This window comes from Lytechinus variegatus, chromosome 13 (assembly GCF_018143015.1).
Source record: "Lytechinus variegatus isolate NC3 chromosome 13, Lvar_3.0, whole genome shotgun sequence".
Taxonomy (NCBI): domain Eukaryota; kingdom Metazoa; phylum Echinodermata; class Echinoidea; order Temnopleuroida; family Toxopneustidae; genus Lytechinus; species Lytechinus variegatus.
The window spans coordinates 15,880,389-15,905,008 of NC_054752.1; the positions used below are offsets into that span (position 1 = coordinate 15,880,389).

A 24,620-nucleotide genomic window follows, 5' to 3' on the forward strand; every position below is an offset into this window, starting at 1 on the left:
CCCTTGTAGGATTATGACATCATTGACAAAGAATACCTCCTGATCATCCAAGCATTAACACATACCACGTAAATATGGTATCAAATTATTTGGTAGAACATACTCTTTCATGCCACATACAACAACTCTGTTCATGCCATATCTTTTTTATAAATTGGGAATTTGTGAGGTGTCAATTTTTTTTACTCACGTGCCGATAACACATTTTGCGTAACAGACTCGCAATCACATGCATCTATAGCAAAAAGCGAGAAATAGCAAGACAAATATTCCCTGCACCTAGATGGAGAGCTTGAGTTGTGTCCAGACATGGTTATTACATAACAGGCCACATGTGGTACATGAATTCTGTGTTAAAGCATAATTTGCCTCTAAGCGTAATTACGGACCTGCTAACGATCAAACAGGAGAAAAACAAGCCAAGATTACAACGAATGAATGCATGTGGTGGATAGCAACTCAAAGATAAAAGCATGATGCTAAGAAAAAATAATAAGCATTCGAAGTAGGCCTGGGTCATCATGACAAGATAACAAAAAAAGCTGGTGAGAAAATATTGGCATTTAAAATTCCATGGAGTCATGATATCTTTTGGCATGAAACCTGTGTAACACAATACTCTTCACTACCTTACTACAGTTGTATATAAGCGAGCCGATTGACAAACCCGTGAGAAAAGTGGATATCTTTGCGATACACTATATTGACAAAACAAAAATATATATGCTCTGCTCTTGTTGGTGACTAGTAGAATGGACAAAATAGTTATTGCTTTGTGTACTTGTAGAAAAGATATTCCTGGCCAAGCTATTGAATAATGCAGACTTTATGCAATAATTAGCAAATCAAAAACAAAGATCCATGAAAATACTAAAATAGCCCCTGAAATTGGTGTAGAGGGTCCCATGTAAATGTAATACAATGAAGCACATTCTGGTCAGTGAATTTCAACAGAAGACCAGGCCAGTTTTATATACCAATTAATCGTCTGTGCTGTTACATTAATTAAAGGTCAAGTCCACCTCAAAAATATGTTGATTTAAATCAATAGAGAAATATCAAACTAGCATAACACTGAAAATTTCATCAAAATCGGATGTAAAATAAGAAAGTTATGACATTTCAAAGTTTCACTTATTTTTAACAAAATAGTTATATGAATGAGCCAGTTACATCCAAATGAGAGAGTCGATGATGTCACTCACTATTTCTTATGGTTTTTATTGTTTGTATTATACAATATTTAACTTTTTATGAATTTGATGATTAGGACCTCCTTGCCTGAAGCACAAAATGTTAATATAATGGAATTCCACGTGTTCAGGGAGGAATGAAACTTCATTTCACATGACAATGACAAGAAAATCAAAATATTTTATATTTCATATAATAAAATACAAAAGAAATAGTGAGTGATGTCATCAGTTCCCTCATTTGCATACCAACCGAGATGTGCATATAACTGTTTTGTGAAATGAAGCGAAACTTTAAAATGTCATAACTTTCTTATTTTACATCCGATTTTGACGAAATTTTCAGTGTTATGCTTCTTGAAGTTTTCTCTTTTTATTCAAATACAGTTTTTGTTGAAGTGGACTTGTCCTTTAAAGGAGAAATAGAAAAGTAACACACATCACACATCCAAGTGCTTGGACATTGCATGCATTGATACAATTCCAAATTCAATATGATGTAAACATACCAGGAAATAATAATGCCTTATCGAATACCAGCAGCTGCAAGTAAAACTGGGGTTGCCTGTAGCTAACAAGTGGCTACCCTGGATATCCAGGGTAGTCCTATTTCACAATAAAAAACCCTCTGTATTAGGGTCATTCACACAACGTGTAATTAGCAAGGCTGAATAAAAAGCAATCAATTGAAGCACATCACTAAACTGAATGTGATATTGATTTCATAACATAGACACATATAGGGCTAACATACATGAAAGATCAGTCTTTGTTCAATGGGCTATCCAGTGAAATTATGAATTCAGGAATAAAATTCCTGAATACAATTGATCTAAAGGGGCATCAAATATGCCAAGGACCCTTTTTGCTGGAATAATTTTCTTTGTCAGGGTGTATTCCTAATTTTTTTTTAATAATCAAATTAATAGCTTTGTGCCTGCTCCTTCCCCATGAACTCTCTAATATATTTCCAACATAGTTTCAATCTAAGAAACAATGAACCCTGATTTGTAAAACTGAACATGGTCGATTCACAAAAGTCATCAATGGCCCATTATTGATTCAAAATTGATGCCAAAACATTAAACATTATTTTTCTCTCTGCGATAAAAAAAAATGAGTGAAGTTATTATAATTATCCAAATAATAAAAGATTTAAAGAGGTATAGTTATCAGAAACTTAATGCAGTTGAATCTGGCAAGATTAATTCTCTGGGATAACAGAAGTCTGTTACCGTTAGATTTTGGCAAAATAGAACTTTTAAGATGCAAATGATGCAATATTTTCAATGTTCTGGGGGAAGGGGAATGCTTCCAGGGAAAAATGAGCTTGTGATGTCATCAGCTCACTCATATGTAATACATGCATTACCTGAAAAAAGTCATACGATGAAGGAAAAAAAAGACTGGAAAAAAAGTTGAATGCCAAAAGCGCTATCACTTCTCATACCTAGGAACCTGCACTATGTACACAAATCAACATCTGCATTTATTTCCCACGCAATGGTGAACTTTTCGATAGAACGTTCTTCCTTGGCATGTTGCCACACAGTCAAAGTGGTTGCTCTCTCACTGCCCAATCATAAAAATACATGTATCTGATTAGTTTCTTTAATCAGGAACTGAAGAACCCTGATCAGAAAACACGTTTTTAGAGTTTTTGGGGAGGGGGGGGGGGGGGCACTTTGAAAGCGAAGTATAATAATAGCCCCAAACGAAACAACCCTCAAATCAGAAGGGGGGTTTTCAAAATGACAAGAACGTCCGCAGGGATTTCTCGAAGGTCACTGGGATTTTCTGAGCATGGAAGCAAACTACTGTCCTTCTGATATGTGAGGCAACTAATTCTGTGTAGGAATCCTGGGGTCTTGTTACCAGCTCAAAACTCAAAAAACTTATTCTCATGCAAGCAGGTGTGAACGCTCAATATAAATTATCAAATATTTACAGGCCTAAACAAGATATCTTCATGACGTTATCTTTTTCATAATCTGGAAGGTGTGAAACCACCACGCAATACTATCTTGGGTGCATATATCTGGCATGGCCTAGATGAGATAATAACATCACTACACATGTTTTCTGTTTATCATCCACGTGCAGAAGATATGGAAAATTCACAGTCACAGGTAAAGTGCAAAGAAAATGTTTCTTTTGAGACAAAAAATTACATTTCTTTCATTCCTTTTTTTTAAACTCATTTAGAAATAAAAAGGAGTTCTTATACCTTGAGAGAAGAGTAATTAGTCACGATCTGCGTTCTTCTTTCAATAAAAGTGCTAACTAGGGAATTGCTTATGAAGTGTCCTTGATACACTTTCATTTCATTCTTAGTTCTAATTACACACTTTTATTTATGAAGCTTTTTTTCGTGCTTGTATGGGGGTGTTAAAAAAGTTTCATGAACTTATGATTCATAATTTTCTTTATTTCCCTTTTAAAATTCATTAATGGTTCATTTTCCAGTAATCATTTCATGATTTTTGGATGCATAATGGGTGCAGAATATTTTAATCTGTGAAAGGTCGAGGGCCGGAAGAGTTGAGATTATCATCATCATCATCATCATCACCATCATTATCCTCATCATTACGAAGACTCAAACAGCACTAAATGTCATCTCTAGATTCATGAACAGAATTCTCAAATGCTGTGGACTATATGTGAATTCATGAAGGCAATTCTTTTTTACACCAGGTCCGGAGTGTTTGGGGGATAAATCCAAAGAGGAGTACAGGAGTGAAACGAGAGGCTTTCATCACAATTTGTCTCAAACAGGAAATTAGCTCATAAAAACTCATTATTCTCATGAAAAGAACCCAGCAATACAAATTACAAGTATCTGATAAAAGTTCAACTTGCAAAGCTGACTTTTGTATTAAAAAAAAAAATCTGTATTTTATTGTTCGAAATAGACACCAGAAATGAAATACTCCGAAAATTTATTTTGCCCAATTGATCATGGGCCCGGCAGCCGCTGTGCAGCGCCAGATTGACGAGGCTATATCTCTTATTGTTGAACGCCAAACAGGGTAGCAGCAACTCCCATCTTTTAAAGTCTTTTGGTCTGACGCAGCCGGGGTTTGAACCCCCGACCTCCCGGTTGTGAGACGGACGCTCTACCAACTGAGCCATCACACTAACCATCACATTAACCCACTATCTGCACAGGATTTATAGCATGCTTGAGGAGGGTCACTTAAACCTTACTCCTCAGGGAGTGGAGAATGCATAAACTGTTAAGCCATGGCGCCAGGATCCAATGGGTATTGTAATAACTCATATCTGTATAGTGCTGGAGACACTGTGCCATGTGAGAGGCCTAAACACTGATTATTGGCATTGTTTCATGAACATTTTGACTTTTGTTAACTTGCAGTACAATCATAGGTGGCGGAAGTGGGGGGGGGGGGACAGGTCCCCCTAAATTTGAGGTGGGAGGGGGGACGGTCCCTCCCTCCCCCCCAAAAAAATTGTCTGTTAAGAACCTTTTTTTTTTTGCTTGTCAATTTTTTTTCCTGCGACTCCCCCAAAATACAGGTGGACCCCTTTAATCTTGTTGTGGTACCCCCCTAAAATTTTGCTTGATAACCTTCTTTTATTTTTTTTTACCTTGTCAGAAAATTTTGGTGGTCCCTCTTAAAATTTTGGTTGATAACTTTTTTTGCTAGTCAAATTTTTTACCTAGTCAAATTTTTACCTGTCTCCATCCCAAAAGTTCAGGTGGACCCCCCCCCCATACATATTTTGACTTCCGCCGCCAATTACTACAATACTCAAATTTTTTTTCTAGCTGAAGTGTAGACCAAAGAAGTCAAGTAACATCGTCACATATTAACTTCACATCAATTGCAGGATTGGGGGGGGGGGCGGCGGCGAGATGTTACGATTCAATTACATACACCCACAAGAATTGATACATCTCACCCCTCTCTCCTCCACTCTCCCCCATCTAATTTCCTCCTGAAACTAAATCTCCGTAGCCTAAATATTAATCAGACTGGCTTTCGTGTGACGACGAGATCCCCTCCATGCCAGGACCACCAGCCCGGATCCCAATTCCTTTAGTCCATCCCTGCACGAAAGGGGGATTTGGAGCCAAATCCCGGACTCCAATTCACACCTTGGAGCGTATTTTCACAGGTGTGCACTTCAAAGGCTCACCTGCGTAGCGAGAAGACCCGTGTTGTTTGGGGATGGTTGACTGTATCAATGGCGATGGGTCGTAAGTAAGGACAGGTATTTTTCTTACATGCAGCATTTAAATGTTATTGTAATTCAAAGATAACATTTGACTTGTTTTATAGGCCGGTGTGCAAAAAATAGATGGAAGGTAGTAAAAGTGTTCGAGCAACACAACAGGAAAATGATAAGAATTTTATCAGACTGCTACATATATGGATAGGCATATAGTGATGTAGATGGATGAATTGATAAATAAACTGAAAGTTGACAAGAAAATATACCAATTTCGAATATGAATACTCAAAATGAAAAAATGCTATGTTCTTATTTGCAACAGATTCATATTCCTTAAAACATAGCTTATGAAGATGCAGCTATATCAAAAATTAAAACTTTAAATCTCTACACCATCCATACATGTAGATAGGCAACATTATATTTGGTATTATGCATAATTTCTAAGAAGTCAAAATTATCCTTTTTATAATCATTATTAAGTATGGGTTTTTTTTTGTAAATGGAACAAGAGCAATCTAGGGTAATGGAAAGGGGATGGGATTGGTGGCAAGAATTAAAGGAGGGAGAAAAGGAACTCTAGCCATTGCAGAATCTCCTTATTTGCATCCAGATATATCTCATAACAGTATCACTTTTCACTATCTCCCTGTTCAGTCTTGGCAGGCATTCTCTTTGCGGCAGAGTTTCTGTTACAAAGTGAATTAGATTACGGAATGGTCGTCAGGAAACTGTTTCTTTTGAATTACGCTGAAATCAAGCCCCACTTGTTGACCTGGAATCGGGGTTGGCTAGCCACTCGGAGGCAGGGTAAAGTCATAAGAAAATAGAACCAATTAAAGGGGCAAGTTTCCATTTCAGGTTTTAAGCGAAGGCTGAGCTATAGTTGGAATATTCAATGGGAGCGTTGCTCCACTGAAAGCCAACTGCAGACGCCATGGACCCCTGGTTATGCTGTAATTTTGTTTAAAAAAAATAAGAAAAAAAAATCATTATCATTCTTAAATGAGGTGCAATGTAGAAATCCAATACTTTTCAAAGCCTCTTTTGGATGAACCTCAAAAAGTGTTTGCCCCTTTTCTAGTCCATTAATACATAGGCCTTTGTCCTTAAAATGTTATCATGAATGTATTTTGCAGTTTTTGTTTTTACATGAAATCCTTTTATTGGTCTGGATCATAGCCAATATAAGAACAAGAGCTTTTTTCTTTAGATTTTTTTTAAACAAATGTATAATGTATTCACCCTACTTTAAAAGAAAGTTCAATTCATAATGGAAAAAATGCATGTTGTTATCCGTCATTTCCCCCCCCCCCTCTATTTTCAGAACGGGGGAGGGGGTCCAAAATAGGAAAAGAACCACAAAAGAATCCGAATCCAGACTGTATTACAATTTGCCATTCAAAAGTGATCTGAATATACAGCATACAAGACTTGTGTCTTTTTTTTCTCTTGAGTTTATTTTTCTTTTTGTTAAAGAATTTTCTTGTTCTGAAATTGAAACATGTGCTAGTCTTGTCTCAATACCCACCTGTCGATCAATTTTTCAATTAGGGCCTGTGTCTGCAGACTAACTGCATTACATCTTGGACTGGAAATACTATCTGCAATTCTCTTGCACGTACGCCAACATTACTACAACTGCAACCATGTGAATAATGTAACAGCATGGGAAAAATGCGGGTTGCAATATAATATCACACAAAAAGCCGACATGAGCCCTACCAATCACGACATACCTCACCACTGAATATACATGTACACATCACATCAAAGGCTAACAGTCAGAGCAAAAAGGGCATTGGAACACCCTTTTACCCCTGATATGATCTCATCTTCACCCTCAAAACTGATTCTCTGAAGGATGACAAAAGCGAAAGAGCAAGATCAAAGTGAAAGAGATCTCCTATCATTTAAGGCATGTTCAATTGATGTTCTTAAGCTAGAATCGCAAATCAAAATAAGCTCATCTGGCCCTTCGAGCCAGATGAGCTAAAAACTCAAACACAAAACACAGTTACTTCGGGAGAACATTGAAAAGCACTGTTTTTCTCCCTCTTTCACGCCCACCCACTGCTTGACCCTAGTCTGCTGTTCAAACCCTTCACTTGAGTAAAGGGTCTGAATGTGCAGCCTACTCATGCCTTGTGTACTGTAGGCCCTCGCTATGTGCTAGTCTTTGCGTGGAGACACACTTGCTGATCAAAGTTTCAATCAGGGTCTGTGCCTGCAGACTAGCTTGACCCAGGAAATTAAGGTCAAGTTGAAGTGTTTGGAAGAAGGTCTGTAGAAGAATCAAGACTGAGATGCCTGTTGCGTTTGCCTTCCATTGATATTCATGCCAATGGTTCTGCAGATTTGACATTCAAAACACACCTTGATCATCATTCCATATCTGCATTTTTAAAGATATTCATATCCATGAAAGAAAACTCAAAGACATTTTGGACCTATTGCTTGTACACAATCAGGGTTCAAACTTAACTGTTGATAAAACCACGTTTATTGGGATAAAAGTATATTGATTGGATGCAGCCACTGGAGGGTAACAGGAGAGGGGTAAGTCTTCCCTCTCTCTACCGGGGTTCAACTACAGGCCAAGATGGTACCCGATGATAAAGGGATGCAGTGGGGAAAAGTGCAACGCACTTTCAAGACTCCCATGTCAATTTAGTAAGATAATGGCAGCTTCTTAAGTGGCAGATCCTTGCTCTATTATCACCTTGCGTTTTTTTTTCCCACCTTCTTTCCAGTCTCAAGTTGCCCTTGTATTTTGTTTCATTTAGAGTACACTTTTTTGGAGGGGAGAGGGTCAAAAGTTCATTTTATGTACCCCAGACCCAGACACCAGGCCAGTCATCTAATAAAGGCATTCATGTTGTTAAATGTATCTATGATCTCAAAATATCAGACTTATCAAATGAACACTCTATTTCAAATTCTTCTCAGCTCAACTACAGCCTCTATTTCAGTTGGATAAAAAAATTCCAGTTCAAACTTCTGTGCAAAACTTTCAGTCTACTGACGATCATAAAAAATAATCAAGGCATTCAAGCCTACATTCTGCACAAGTATGTTCCTTTGAAATTTAAGTTTGGAATGAAAATCCTAAAAATGCCAGTTAAAAATTCCCCAAAACAAAGCAGGCTATAATAAGTATATTTCAATTTTCTTGATTCTCATTAATTTTATATTTAGCAGTAGTTGTAACTGCTGACATGCAACAGGTGGTAAAATCGACCCGGAATAAATTGCTGCGTTTTCCCCCAAGTCACTGCTTCTGACAACCCAATCAATTAAAATCAATCATTACTGCAATTCACAGGCTTGGTTGTGGATTATTCCTATTCCAGGTGCTATAATTTCAGATATAGCGATCAATATTGGAACCTGGTATAAAAATAATAACATAAACATTACCCCGACCCAGAATAAACATGCTATTTTTTTCAAATGGATATGGGCAAGGTGAAGGAGAGTGGTATATCATCTTATACCCCTTTCATAAACCCATCCTCCAATTAGCCGCCTAAGAGTAATGCAGATAATTCAATAAAAATTGCACTCACAAACTCCGAAAATAATTCGCACTATTTTTACGAACGCCCGTCCTGAAAAGTCGCATAATCGTCATGACAACTGCACACGCCCCCTCTGATGCGGTTGTGTTGGAAAAGGGTGACCTTGTGACCGCAACATGGCAATCATCCGCATTATTTGGAGTCCCAATGCCGCTATTATGCGGATAATTGCAGCATCAAAATAATGCGGATAACTCTGGTCCTCCTCTAATTTTACGACCAAATTATGCTGCTATTAGCCGCATAATTAGGTTTATGAAAGGGGTATAAATCACCACAACCACTAACCCCCGCCACCACCACCATTATCATCATCACCACCACCAACACCTGCACAAATATTACCAACCCCACCACCAACACCACAATCATCAATATCATCTTCATCACCACCATCACCACCACCAGCACCACCATTATCATCATCGTCATCATCATCGTCATCATCATCACCACCAACGCCACCACAATCATCATCACCTTCATCATTATTCAATATCAACTCACACACCTTGAGTGCATACCTCTAACAAATGTTTTAAAGGTAATATTCCTGAATTACCACAATCACATTGCAGGAAACAAAATATGGAAAGTTCATGATAATGCATAATGTCAGGGTCGTTCAAGGCTTTCACCTGTTACAATGAAAAAAAAAAGCAACGAACAAGAACAGACTCCGGACTAAAAATAGAACCCCACTGGCATGAGAATACCTGACCCCTTTGCTTACACCAGATCCTTCTCCCACAAAAAAATATTTAGAAATGCTGAAGGAATTTTTAGAAAACCTGAATGTCAAGCAGAACTGCAACATGTCAAATTGATTCAGGTTTTACTCCTAGCTGTCACAAGGGCGTGATGGTTTTTCAGGCAACTCCGCTCGGTGGCGGCATTTCTTCTCATCTCTTTCTTGCGTTTGACGGACCCCGAGGATTAATCGCTCTACCAAATTACGCCACGGTCTGGACTACGCATTATGGTTTTCTTTGATGTGGTGCTATACACTCAATTGATTTTTACTTTTCAAAAGTGAAATCTGGAAGGTTTGGACTTTGGAGGGAAGTCGAGATTCCTTATTTCTCTGCTTTTCAGAGCAAGCTTTCTTCTTTCATCATAACCATACACATGCAGACTTCTTTCATTCTGAAAACTAGCAGCATATCAGTTCAGATATATGGAACTTACCAGAATTACTGTTTCAAATCCACTGTTAAATCCCTGATATGAAGTGAATTTACCCTGGACCTGTCAAGATATTAGAAGACAAAAAATATATATAATTTTTAACCAAAAAGGTTGGTAACTTGGCATAACTTACTGATGTTTCATTTCATATTTCTACTAAAATCTATTTAAAAACCAGGGCAGCATTTCATGAGGTTTGTCAGCACTGACAGTGCTTGTCAACTAATAAAAACAAGGACGTCACTGCATGGTCAGGGTTGACAATTTAGTCAGTGTTAACCTCTTTCTTGAAGGCCCCCCCCCCCCCAACCCATGGATCACATTTAAAAAAAGGTATACATATACTTCACACATACTGTCATCAATCAGTATTGACAGAGCTTGTCAACTAATCAAAAACAAGGACATCACTGGCATTGCCAGAGCTGACAATTTAGTCAGTGTTCACGTCTTTCATGAAGTGCCCCCTCCTCCCCTGGATCACATTAAAAAAAAGTCTGTAACCAAAAATCATAACAATCAAATAAAAATAGCATCTAAGGTATTTTCCCCTTAGTCCTAAATTCACATTCTTGAAATGGAAAAAGGAAGCACACAAAAACTTCTTCCTCCACTTATACCTTCTTCTCAACTTGCAAAATACCAGCCCCCCCCCCCCCAAAAAAAAGAAAAAAATCAGTCATCTCGACAAGGGTGACCTTACTAATACTCCATAAAATAACAAAAAAGATAATGTTATAATATTGCAAGGTATGTCCCTTCTGGCAATCAAAAAGAGAAGTTATTCAGAATATTTCTCCTGTTTTTCAGAGCATGGAGCAGTAACTGTTAGGGAAGTATCACATGCACAGGCAATAAGTGGTTGATTGTAAGGTAGAACGGTAGAATGTGCGATATGAAAAAAAAAATCTAAATTGCCTTTTTTTTCTTCTTGTTAATTTTTGTATGTTTGAATTCTATCAGGATTAACAAAAGGAAACAAACATGCCACAATAAATGTTATAACTTAATTACAGAGTATTCAGGGCATTGTTGAAGAAATATCAAGATGTGTGTGTGTATGATTTCAAATACTTTTTAAAAACCCTTTTTACACAGGATTTTCTTAGCCCCGGACTATCGCTAACCCCGTACTATCCTTAACCCCGTACTATTTTTTTTCCTTTTCACACATGCCAAATTGTTATTGCTAACCCCGGATAAGGAATGCTTGCTTTTCACACATGAAACTCGCTAACCCCGGACTAGTGGTAGCTCATGCTTTAAATACATTTGTCGATCATTCGTAGTACAAGTACTTCACTCGTACACTTTTTACACACGCTAAAATTTCCTTAACCCCGTACTATAGGTGGGGCTAAATTGCCATTTAGCCCCACCTATAGTACGGGGTTAAGGTTAGCCCACTTTCGTTTTACACTAGCGATCTTAACCCCGTACTATCGCTCTTAGCACCGCAACTGCTGGGATAACCCTGCTTTTTTGCAGGGCCAAATAATCCCGTACTAAAGGTGGGGTTAGCCCACTTTGCAAAAATGCTGTGTAAAAAGAAAGTGGGCTAAGCTTAACCACTTAGGTGGGGCTAAATGGCAATATAGCCCCACCTATAGTACAGGGTCAAGGTAATTTTAGCGTTTGTAAAAAGGGTATAAATATACTAGGTAGGTCATGTGAGGAATATTTCGCAAAAGTGGAGGACATTTCTTCCAAAGATGTGGGGCAAGAGACTGTCACACAAATATGGAAGCATAAACTGCAAATAACATTTTAAAAAGTTGAAAACTTTATACATTAATGAATCATTGAAGAAACAAGACAAAAATGCATTTCTCAATTGAGAGAAAAGTGATGCATTTATCTATTATAGTCTGGTGCATGTATACGAACTTTCATAAAGGGAATTGAGAAGGAAGTGATTAAAGTGAAATTCAATGATAGGTTATTGATGCTGCTGATTGTGAAACAGGGCAATCGTTTTTCCACGAAGTTCACATCCCATCGGCTCGCATTCAAACTTGACAGGCCGAAATTCCACCGATAGGTAGGTTGAATGGAATGCAAATTATGCAAACTCCGGTGCAGAGGCTACAGGAAGATACCATCATTACCATCCCTACAGGTGCAACAACTCACCCCTCAGTGGCACACTGTCCCTACAAGGGGTGAAAGTGATCCCCTAACCCTAAAGCGATCCTCCACCAGCACCCCACCCCAACCCCAAATCACCTCCTCCCTGATGAATCAAAGTCTCATCACCTCTTTGCGAAGATGACAATCTTCATGACAGTCTTTGGTCTAACATGTCTTGAGAGCAGCAAGCTGGAAGTCCTCAATGGAATTCCTACAGCAGTTCACCTGAAGCACGTGGCCCCCTGCACTCCATTCTCCTTCAATGAGGAAAGAAAATCAAACACGGCTTGTCTCTCTGTATGGAAACTTTTATCTCTCTTCCTCTCTCTCTAACATACATTCCTCCTCTCTCCTTCTCTCTATCTCCTTCCAAAAAGTCGAAAAAAGGGACGTCACAAATTCAGCAGGTTCCTGAAAAAAAACACTAGTATAACTTCAACAGGACCTTGGGCATGCTCTGCAAGAGGGTAATCAAACAAAAGGCTTTTCTAAATAGCTTGCGCAAATAGGCTTTTGTTCTCCCTGGTTTCTTTGCTCAGTCACAACAGGCCACTCAAGTTCAAAAAGCCAACAATTAAGTTAGCAGTTTGTGTTACAAAGAAACAGCTTGGGTATAAAAAGTAACAAGAGAGATTATATTAGCAAAAAAAATGTATGGGAGTTCTTTTGATGTGAGGGATTCTAGGGAAATGGAAGATTCAACACAAGAGTAATAAAAATAGCAAGAGAAAAAGTGAGAGAGAGAGCAAGATGTGATGGTGAGAAAGGAAGAGAGGGAGGTAAAGGGATGGAGGTGGTGTGGATGGTGGGAGGGGGAAGTGAGAGAAAAGGAGAGATAGGGAAGAGCGAGAGACACACAAACAGACAGACAGAAATACTGAGAGAAAGACAGAGGGGGGAAAGATGAAAGGAAGATGAATTGTACACTGGATTTTATTCACTTTTTACAAAGTAATCTCAACAATTACCAACAGCAATGAATAGCATGGTTCCCAACAAAGTCATCTTCACATCAACACCATGGCAACGGCAACACCTAGAGTGACAGACTGAACAAATAATGACCAGCTGATGCAATGGATGATCAAATACTGGTCATTAAAGGATATAATGATGCAGATGAAGGCTTCCTTAAGGAGGCCTACCATACCATTGCTTGCTATGATTTCATATAAAATTGTGTGTTGGATTTGAATCCTCAAGAAGATGGAATCCAAAATGCATGACACCTCAACTTCTACTTGGAAAGATCTCCTTGAAGGATTGGTGTGCTCAGAGGCCTTCTCACCTCATTTGCATAGAACACCATGCTCGTCTGCAAGGCGACCCAATTTGGCTCCAGCCCATTTGCATAGATGCGCACCGGCCTACCCCCAAAACCACCGCCCAACCACCCAATTTGGCAGGAGTGCAGGCTGCTGCCACTTGGAATTCAGCGCGGGCAAGGATGCGTTAAATTGAGGAGGAATCTGCAATTAATTGTTTCTGTCACACGTGGTTGGTAATGCGAGACATCAGAGAGAGGTGTCACGATTGCATGGTGTCGAGTTCAATTAGCATCGCGTATCGAAGACAATGCTGAGCCATGACGAGCCTGTCATGCCTTGGTAAACGTGACTCCAAACCAGTGGAAGAGGTCTATTGTAAGATCTGATCACAATTGACACGTAGGTGTAATGAAGAAATCAGAACAGTTATTACCACTGTCTAAGCTCTCGCGTTCCGAAATGCAAAGCTATGTCGTCTATTCATTATCTCATACTCAATCAAAAGAATCCAGAATATCCTTATCCTTGTTCAGGCCTCTGAATATCTGATAATCTATTTTGTTCATCCACACCTGCCAGTACATGATAAAGCTCCAGAACGGAAGAGCTGGTATTGAGTCTCTTGCATTCCTTTACAACGAATAACCTGGCATTAAAGGGGGATGAAACCTTTGGAACAAATAGGCTTGTGTAGAAACAGAAAAATAAAAGAATAAGAATAAAGAAAGTTTGAGAAAAATCGGACAAATAGTGAGAAAGTTATGAGCATTTGAATATTGCAATCACTAATGCTATGGAGATCCTCCCATTGGCAGTGCGACAAGGATGTGTGATGTCACTGATGAACAACTTTCCCTTTGGTGGACTATAAAATACCCTCAAAATGTCTCTTTTTGCTTTTTCTTATGATGATACAAACTCTTTATCCATGATGTATTCTTAATAAATATGTATTACATGCCCTCATGTAGAAAGAACATTATGATTTATGGATAGATGTGATAAAAGAGGCAATTCAAGTGAAATATATACTAAAGTAATGGGAGAGTTGTTCACAAGTGACATCACACATCTTTGTCGCATTGCCAATTTGCTATCTCCATAGCATTAGTGATCGCAATATCCAAATGCTCATAACTTTCTCATTATTTGTCCGATTTTTCTCAAACTTTCTTTGATCTTATTCTTTGATTTTTCTGTTTCCACACAAGCTATCTTGTTCCAATGGTTTCATTCTCCTTTAAGATCCTCGAATTCCTACAGAAAGAATCCCCATTCTCCCTGCCTGGCGTCGATGGTTCTCATATACTTTGCTTCACACTACAAAAATCCCTACAACATTTGTAAATGGAGTTTCCTGCAACAGTTCTCATAATTTTTAAAAGTACTTACTAATTTTCAAGTCCTTTCTTGGGGGGAAATTACAAATATTTTGTTCTCACACTAGCATAGACTAGGTGTATCTATCATGATCAGGCTTTTTGAGTGTTGTTGGGTTGACACGTGCAGCATGATAAACACATTTTATTGTCCTAAAATCAATTTCTGGTGCATGCTTCCCAAACTTGAAACTATTCCTGAAATTCAAGCTCGCAATAAGATAACCAAAAGCCAAAGCTTCAAAAGGCGGTGCTGCATCAGCCCACTGTTTGCTCAATCTCGAGATGTTAGCCAGATCGGCCCTCTTCACAATTAATCTTGAGATAAAAAAAACGTCTCCACCATCTCAAGAAGAGCAATTCCTGCTCGAGCAAGGCATTGATGCATTATGGTCTGATGCCGTGAGTAAATAGTCCAGAGTGCATCTGCACCTGTGAATTAGCGGGATAATTTGTAAAATAGCACGCTATTTTGCAAATAAACCCAAGTTGACTTGGGATTGCAATCTCGAGATTAATCCAGTGAACTAGCGCGATAATTGCATCTCCAGATCAGAAAAAACACGCTAATTTGAAACCTCGGGCTGGTGCAGACGGCCCTAAAATCCTTAAATATCATTGAATAATTTCTAGTGTATGGAATGTGCAAAGCGGATTTTCGTGTCTAATCTGAGGCCTTCGAGATCTGACAGCAAGGGACCTAAGGAATTGCAAAGACTCATCTCCTCTACGCAGATTAATATTAAAGGTAGCCTACGCAAATTGAACCACCACGTCTTCCGATGACGATGTGATGTAGAGTTCAGGCCTCTTCCAGATCTAAAGACATCATGGATCATTTCAAATATGAATCTAGAACAAGGTTAATGTAAAGACCAGTCGTTGACCCAAATGCTTTCAATTGCTTTCCTTCCTTTTCGCCCCTTCTTCCCGGCATTTTAGGTCAAATACATTTGCAAAAATTGATCTTTACGATGAGAGGACTTGGGCAGACGAAGCAATTGTGATTGCTCCATCGATCAAGGATATGCACAAGCGTGTTAGAGCGTGGATTATATTGTATTAAAGGTTACGCTATCGAGTCGAGTGCAGTTGGGTAAAAATGGTTTTCAACATTAGGGTGTCCAGTAGACGGAGGGGAGGTTCTTGGCAATATGCAAAGAAAAGTTTGCTGTATGAGCATTGAGCTCAACCTAGTTACACAAATGTTTAAAATCGATTGCTTATAAATAAAGAGAGAATCTGATTGATTTAATATTGATCAAGTGTTGTGGATAAAATGCATATGTGATAAAGATCTTGTTTGCCCTCTGCCATAATGCGATTGATTGCAAACATTTGTGTCATGTGGTCAAGGCATGATATTTTCATATACTGACATTTCATAAGTAGCAAAATTATCAAGGAGCAACAAACAAATAGAAAAAGACATTAAGAGTGATACAGAGAAAGAAAAGGTTTTTTTTTCTATGAACGGTATGTCAAGAGCACACGAATCTTGTTGTAGGATTCTGACCTCATGGACATTGATTCATTCATTGAAGTCACACCTTACTTTGGCACAAATCAAAGTTTGGAGTCGCAGCAAAGAATACCAGCTGATCATCCAAGCATGGCTATATAGGCCTTCTACATCAAAATGATATCAATCTTGTAGGGTGAAGATACCTTTTCAGGATATATATCATTTGTATTAATTCATTGACTTTGCAAGTTTTGTGGACCGTAATTTTGTATTCATTTGGTACTTCTACAAAAACTTCTACATGAACTTTTAATGCACCTATATAGCATACCAGCACATATACTAGATAGCTGGAAAGGCATTTTGTAAAATATCCAGCTTTCTACATGTATGGAGAAAATTACAATCAAGGAAGTACCGCATGCAATATTTGATAGTGCGTCCCCAAATACCAAATACCACTGCATGGCCAGATGAGAACATTTGATTCCCTGTCAACTTATCCACACTATAGGCCTATATATTAACCTGCTGGGCCCTGTCCTGTGATTGGTGCAAATCACATTGCAATTGATCTCAATTGTGTAATTGGAGCGTTGTGGCCCAGTGGATAAGTCTTCTGACTTTGAAACAGAGGGTTTTGGGTTCGAATCCCAGCCTTGGCAAAATTTCCTTCAGCAAGAAATTTATCCACACCGTGCTACACTCGACCCAGGGCTGAAAGGCAGCTCGAGCTAAAGCCCGGGTGATAATAACAACGCGCCTCGGAATAGAATATTTCTAAATAGATGGCGCTATATAAATGCCTATTATTACTATTATTAATTAAGAGATAGGTAATTTAGATCGATCGCAATTGGAGTTTGATTTTAATCTCAATAAGATGGGAAGGTGAAGGGGGGGTCCTTATACCTCCATATATACTACTTGTAATATTTAAGTGTTCTCTACTAACCTTGATTGGGGCACCTTGACAGGAATCCTGATGAAACTTTTTTGAGGATATCACCTAGCACTAGCCTGTTGAGACCTTATAAGCTCCATGGTTTTTTCATCAAAACTGCACCACAAAAATATCCACCAATTCACCAAACTGGGCAACATACAAAAATATCCACTGGTTTGCCTTATTGAGCTATATACAAGAATATCCTCTGGTTCACCTTACTGGGCTATACACAAGAATATCCACTGGTTCACCTCCTAGGGCTACACAAGAATAGGCCTACCCATTTCTTCACTTCATTGGGCTATATACAAGAATATCCACTACTTCACTTCATTGAGCCATACACAAGAATATCCACTACTTCACTTCATTGAGCAATATATAAGAATATCCACCAATTCACCTCATCGGGCTACATACGTAATAACCATGTCACCTATCGTCGAGTACAAAGCGTGCTATGCAAGCCTGTCCAAGGTTTGGTTTACACTCGTGCTGAAGCCAAGGAAAGCGAGCTAGAAATATGGTAAATATTCCACTGGGTGCAGGCAGGCGTGGAGGAGCCACAAATCCTGCGTGTGCGATTAAGATTAAAGAAAAGGGAGAAGACTGGAAGCCGTAGAAATCCGCCAGCAGCATGCTCCGGTGGCCCTCTTTGAATGGCAGGACTCCGGCAGAATGTCTTGCAGTGAAGGGGGGTTGTAAATCAGGGCTACACGATTGTATAGGCCTACCTCAAACACCACCCCCCCCCCCCCCCTTTCATAAAGAATTACAATCAAACTTCACAGTAACGCTGCAAATACTGCAACTACCTAGAAAACCTTGACCTTCATTGGCTGCGGAGCCTTGTTACCATGGCAGTTACTTAAAAAACTTAAAAATTACAGAAACTTTTACCTTTATTGTAACTACCATGGGCACTTTATTACGATTGTTTGCTGAGCCATGTTACCATGGTTACTATCATGATGGCAAAGTTACAATTTTTGTATATCTTTACGAAACAGGCCATCGCCCCCTCCCCCTTCGTAGGAGTGTGTTACGCATCATACACCACTAAGTAGGAACATAAAATACGCTCTACCTAGTTGTAATACAATTAGATCCATACAATAGAATACCTGTACACAAAACCCCCTTAGGAGTAGAAATATTCCACTGAAATTAGTAGTATCAGGGAGCTCACAGCATGCAATGTACTTGTACAGAAGTCACAGTTATTAAAGGCTAATTAAACCTAAATACTAAACAAGAATTATTAGAATGTGAGATTATTTAATTGAATTATCATATTCACTATATTTGGAAATCAATATTACTTTAAGAAGTTCAATAAACTTTCACATCAAACATCTTCTGAGCTTGCAAATGTTACAATGCATAACTGGATTTTATCACGTTATCATTTCATACAACATCTGAAAAAACAATGTCTTCAAGGTCTTTGTCAATAGGTTGTTATTTAACTTTGAGTCTACTGTTGGACTTGAGCAATGGTCTCCATGCAGTGAAGTCCTGGAAGTCATGGCAATCATAGAGTTCAACTAAAAGGTGTAGATTCAAGACTATTTATCAAGAAATGTTTGCACAGTTTGGAGAGAGCAAATAAAGGCAGAATGAATGAATTGTATGTAAACACTGGGAAGAAATGAACTGTCTCTGAACGAAGATGGAGGAACTTCAGGCTCCATGTACATGTACATCAGTAGGTCGTCTCAAATCGCCTCCATCATAAGAATCCCCGTTAAATTACGAGAATTTTTATTGGCTAAAAAATCCCCATTAATTATTCCTGCATTCACATCGCTCAGAAACATACCCTTTGGGGATAAGTTCTTTAAGTTACGAGCATGCTCAGTATGTTCTAATAAGCAGGCAATGGCTCGAGATTCACAGTCACTAGCCCGGCAGCCACCCCCGGCGCCCCCGCCCAATGACACGCTGGGCTTAAAGTTCCCGTAAATTGCTTTCACATTGCCAGAATACCTGCGATCTTGGAAAATCCCCGCGAAAATTCTCGTAATTGTGCCAAGTACCTACTATTTAGCGGGTATTTTCTTTTGGGGAAATTACACATAGTTTGCTTTCACATTACCAAAATACCCGGTACTTTCTGATCGGGGTAAATTTCCCGATCAGAGAATACCTGGAACTGACTAACTTCGAGGCGGTCTGAAACCACCTATTCATGGACCCCTCTGAGCGCTATACCAAAAGGCAGAGTAATGGGGAAATAGGGAAGAGATCTTCATTCATTTACTGAAATATAATCTTTAATACTTCAACTAATTTCTCTCTTTTTTATAGAGGGGGGTAAATAAGAAATTAATCCGTGTTGGTGGGCACATCGATATACACTCTACCAAGACGTGTCAATCATATTGGGAAGATTACAAGGTCAGCTTTGTGTCAATATAAAACAACACTGACTAAAATTTAAATGACAGGTGAGTCATATAGGCCTATATATATTCCTGGGATGTAGTACCCCTTTCATTAATTCAGATTGAAATATGACGCCCAACTCCCTGAATGATCTTCATCCTCGATAAAAATAACATACATCCACACATTTTCATTGATTGATTTTTCAAGAAATGGTTTTCCTATAATCTGCACCAACAAATGAAAGGGGTTGCCTATAACTGAAAGGTCAAGTCCACCCCAACACACAATTGATTTGAATAAAAAGATAAAAATCCAACAAGCATAACACTGAAATTTCATCAAAATCGGATGTAAAATAAGGTAGTTATGACATTTTAAAGTTTTGATCCGGCAAATTATCCAGATCTCGAGATTATTTGTAATGGACACGCAATTATCGCGTTAGTTCACTGGAATAATCTTGAGACTGCAATCCCAAGTCAACTTGGGATTATTTGCAGAATAGCATTGAACCCTATTTCACGAATTATCCCGCTAATTCTCAGGTGCAGACGCACTCGGGATTATTATTAATTCACAGCGTCAGACCATAATGCATCGATGCCTCGCTCGAGCAGGATCACTCTTCTTGCCATGGTGGAGACGGGGTTTCTTGAATCTCGAGATTAATCGCGAACAGGGCCGATCGGGCTAAAATCTTGAGATTGAGAGTGCTGGTGCAGCACCCCTAGGGTGGAGTTTAAAAAAAGAGATAATCAATGGAAGATTGTGTATAACTGCAGCAATACATATTAGACTGCTAACATGTACACCTGCATGATGTTACTTCAATGATAAATCAGATAACGCTGATGAAAATTTAGGTCAAGATATAATTTGCCGCTCAACTGCATTGCGTGGGGAGGACTTCATACATATTCCTAGGGGCTCAGCCACTTCAGACTTCGCAGAAATCACCCAGACAGAATAAATCGGCTTAACGTCTTCATTCAGTTGAATAATATTGATTGTTCAGAGAAAAGTCAGAAAACTGAGGCAGATAACTATCTAGGCAGGGCATTAGAAAGGAGCATCTTTTATAATGGAAAAAATAGGATTACTAAGATTTCATGAATCATAAAAGTTATAAACTTCACATCTATACATAATATAATTAAGCATATCTTAGGATAGATTAGAGTAAATTTTCTGATCCTACCTGGTATTCAAGCCAGCCTGAATACACGTTAAGATACCTGTACTAAACCATATCAAGAAATATCCATTCCAACATCCACATAAAGAATTCGTCATTTCAGCAGAGACAAGAAAGGCAAATTCACTCAAGTCGAAATCACCCATACATTATCATTTCAATGACGTTCTCCTAGGATCAAAGGAGCAGATAATACAATGAAAATTTCATTGAAGAGAAAGATGTAGAAATCAATAACAACAATAACAAAATATTCAGCTTATACAGTTGATATCAAATGCACTAAGCTAATTGCATCAAAAATTGTCGAGGAAGTCTGTCCAACATTCACCTTCAGGCATGCATGGGTAATTGATTATTTCCGCAGACTTGTAAGAAAGGTGGATTCACTCACGTTCAAATCATTCCATACATTATCATTTCAATAGAACCCCCTTCATCAATCAATGAACTGGAAATATTCAGTGCAACGCAGGTGTACGCTAGTCTGCTGGGCAAACCCTTCACTCGAAATAAGGGTCTGAATGTGCAGCCTACTCATGCCTTGTGTACTGAAGGCTCTACAGCAAGTTTTGTATGTGCTAGTCTTTGCGTGGAGGCACACTTGTTGATCAAAGTTCCAATGAGGGTCTGTGCCTGCAGACTAGGTGTACGCAGACAATAGCCAGTCTTCCAAGAAAGGTACATCACCAGTGTATCCAATCTGATTATTATTTCGGGGAAAGACGAACATGTCTAGTGTTAATTTCACAGAATCTAAACAGGCCTTCTTTTAATTTCAGAGAAATGGCAATGACAATAGACGAGGGGGTTAAAAAATGTTAGTTTCCTGCAAATGCCAACTGTTATGGGGACATTATTTTTTCTCTCTCTTTCACTTGTGCTATCCTTGCAGGTTGATTCAACTGTAAATGTTTCATTAGCAATGTGTAGGTCCCTGGAAAGGCCCTTGAAAATTAGTCAGAAATGAAATCCAAATGTCTGATTTCTCGGAACATTATAGAGTAACGAAGCGAGGACGTCAGTTGCCTTGGTGTCATGGCGGTCTGGTTTGAAACAAATGAACCCGCCGAATGAAAGCGTGTGTTTCTCTTAAGGGAAAATGGCTGCAATCGGAATTTGGTCGCTTGCAATCTATTTTTCAGACAAGCCAAAGTGTACAACAGACGGTCGTCAGAACCAGCCGCCATGAAATCATGGCAACTGACAATCACACTGCGGTACTCTATTAGCAAAGTCATTCTGGTCTATCTTTTAAACCTTGAAAGGCAATTCCAGTTCTACCAACAATCTGTAATGCAAGGTTATTCATGAAAATGACTAACATTGGTAACCTAATAGGCAGCCGGCAGCCCCTCCCCTTCCCCCCCCCCCCCCCAGTTTTTGTTTTCTATTAATCATTACCTTTATCAAGGTCTTGGATAGGTAGGCCGAGAAATAATCCGACATTAAAATGTTCTGGAAAGCTGCTTGGTCCCCAATAACTCAAAATAATCTTTGGCAAAATTGGCAAGACTTAGGAAATCTGTGGATCAGCATATCAATTTCAAATAAAGCAATATTCTTTTTTACACCTATAGCTGCTTGAATCCATCCATAAAGTTTCAAAACAATAAAATTTGACAGAAGAAAAGTTGCTTATTCCGCACATAGCTTAGCAGTGAGTGTGGATGCTCTTTCATTGAATGCCAGCGTTTTTCTGTGACCGAGTGTGAACAACCTGCAGGTCACCGAGTTCATGTTGATATTTACATCCAATCATGATGGTCTTGTGACAAGTACAATGACCGCACAGTTCGGTCACCTGCCTTGTTCACATGGAAGAAACCTCTATTCAGTGGCATACCAGTAGTGGGGGCTGGGAAGAGGGGGGGGGGGGGGGGGGGAAGGGGAGAGGCAAGGGGTCATCTGCCTCAAGGGGACACAAAAAAGGCAACAAAAAAATAAATAATAAGCAAGGGGAAGTAGAACAACAAGAAAATACCAATTATTTCATAAATAGAACAACAAGAGATAATTGGTGTTCTGGCTAAGTGGAAGTCTCAGCACCTTGAGGCCTCAGACCGTAATGTATCTATGCCTCATTCGAGCAGGAATCGCTCTTATCGGATGGTGGAGACGGGGTTTCTTGAATCTTGAGATTAATCGCAAATAGGGCCGATTGGGCTAAAATCTCGAGAATGAGCAAATTTTGGCAGGTGCAGCACCACCTAGTGAGATTTTCTTCAATTAGAGATGAAAATTTGGCAGTATAGTAATTAGTAACTATCCTTAAAAGCAGTTTTTAAAATAATGCAAGGGGGGGGAGAATTGCCCATTGTGTCTCATATGAACACGGCTTTTCTCGTCCGATTTTAATCAATGATTGGCATGAATCAAGGACTATATTCATAGAGAGAAATAAACCCTCCGGGGCTCAGTAAATATAGTGACATAAGATGGATGAATTCATACCAGTGTCACTCAAGATATGGGTCAATGGTAATGTTTGTTCACCCACGGGGAAGATATGAAATATAAGCAGGAGCATGGAACAAGACTATGGCTTGAAAGAAGACTATCCATCTTCCAGGCTGATGTCCCTGTTAAAAAAGACCAGTAAGTGCCCTTGGACACTATACAATAATATCAGCAAGCTTATATAAAATAGAAAGCACCTTTAAGAAACTGAAACATAACTGTCAAAAATCTAAACCAACAATAAATGTGTTGATGCTGAAAAGTTTTGGGAAATTTCTTTCCATTTTATTATGATCCAAGTCACAATGATTATGAAACTTGTAGGAAGTGTTTCCTGTCAGGCAAGTTCATAACCATGATATGGAACTGCACACATAACATTCCTAAGATATATTTAAATATAATTAAGTGTATACCTTTGTATGAACATGCACACAAAAAACAAGCAAGCAATAGGACTCGCCCACAAACTTTATATATTTCTAGAATTATTTAGACCCCAAATTTGTGGAAATACATAAACAGGTCTTTGTGATCTTGAAATGATCAGCTATCCACCATATATGGCAAAGAGGTCAATTAAACATTAATCAGCTTTACTCAATCTTGTACACGGTGATTACATCTACAATTAACCGGAAAGATAAATATCAAAAGTTCTATTTATCCAGATTAGATATGAACAGTGTCAGGCCATACTTGGAATACCAATCACATTGGAGCAAAATATACACAAAGGTGGAAATGTAAACATGTGAGGTTAATGACCTCTAGCTAGCATTTGAGGTCAAACTAGGGACAAATCTACCGTGGATGGAGTTCTTGTTTTCACCATGGTCGGAGGTGGTGAATTAGGTTTGGTCTAATACCACTTGGTCTAAGGCCTTCACCCATTTAATTAATTCCCATTTGTACTACCCATCATCCATTTCTTGAATGCATTCCTTGAATGCATGAGCGCTGAGAGGCAGCTCAAGCTAAAGCCGGGGTAATAATAATAACAACGCGCCTCGGAATAGAATATTTCTAGAAAGATGGCGCTATATAAATGCCTATTATTATTATTTGGTCTTATACCACTGTAAAATTCCTGCCCGTTTTGGCCCAATTGGTCCATTCCCATTAAAGGGGAAGTTCATCCTAAAGAAAACTTTGTTGTAAAAATAGCAGAAAAAATAGCAAAAAATATTGGTGAAGGTTTGAGGAAAATCCGTTAAAGAA

General features: G+C 38.8%; 1 protein-coding gene across 1 annotated transcript in view; it reads right to left on the minus strand.

Moving 5' to 3' along the window:
* LOC121425896 (growth factor receptor-bound protein 14-like) overlaps window positions 1-10,224 on the minus strand; it is a 60,708-nt gene extending 50,484 nt beyond the window's left edge. The window contains exon 1 of the mRNA XM_041621989.1: window positions 10,163-10,224. The gene's annotated coding sequence lies outside the window, so the exon portion shown is untranslated. The remainder of the gene's footprint in view (window positions 1-10,162) is intronic.
* Between the last annotated feature and the right edge of the window lie 14,396 nt (window positions 10,225-24,620).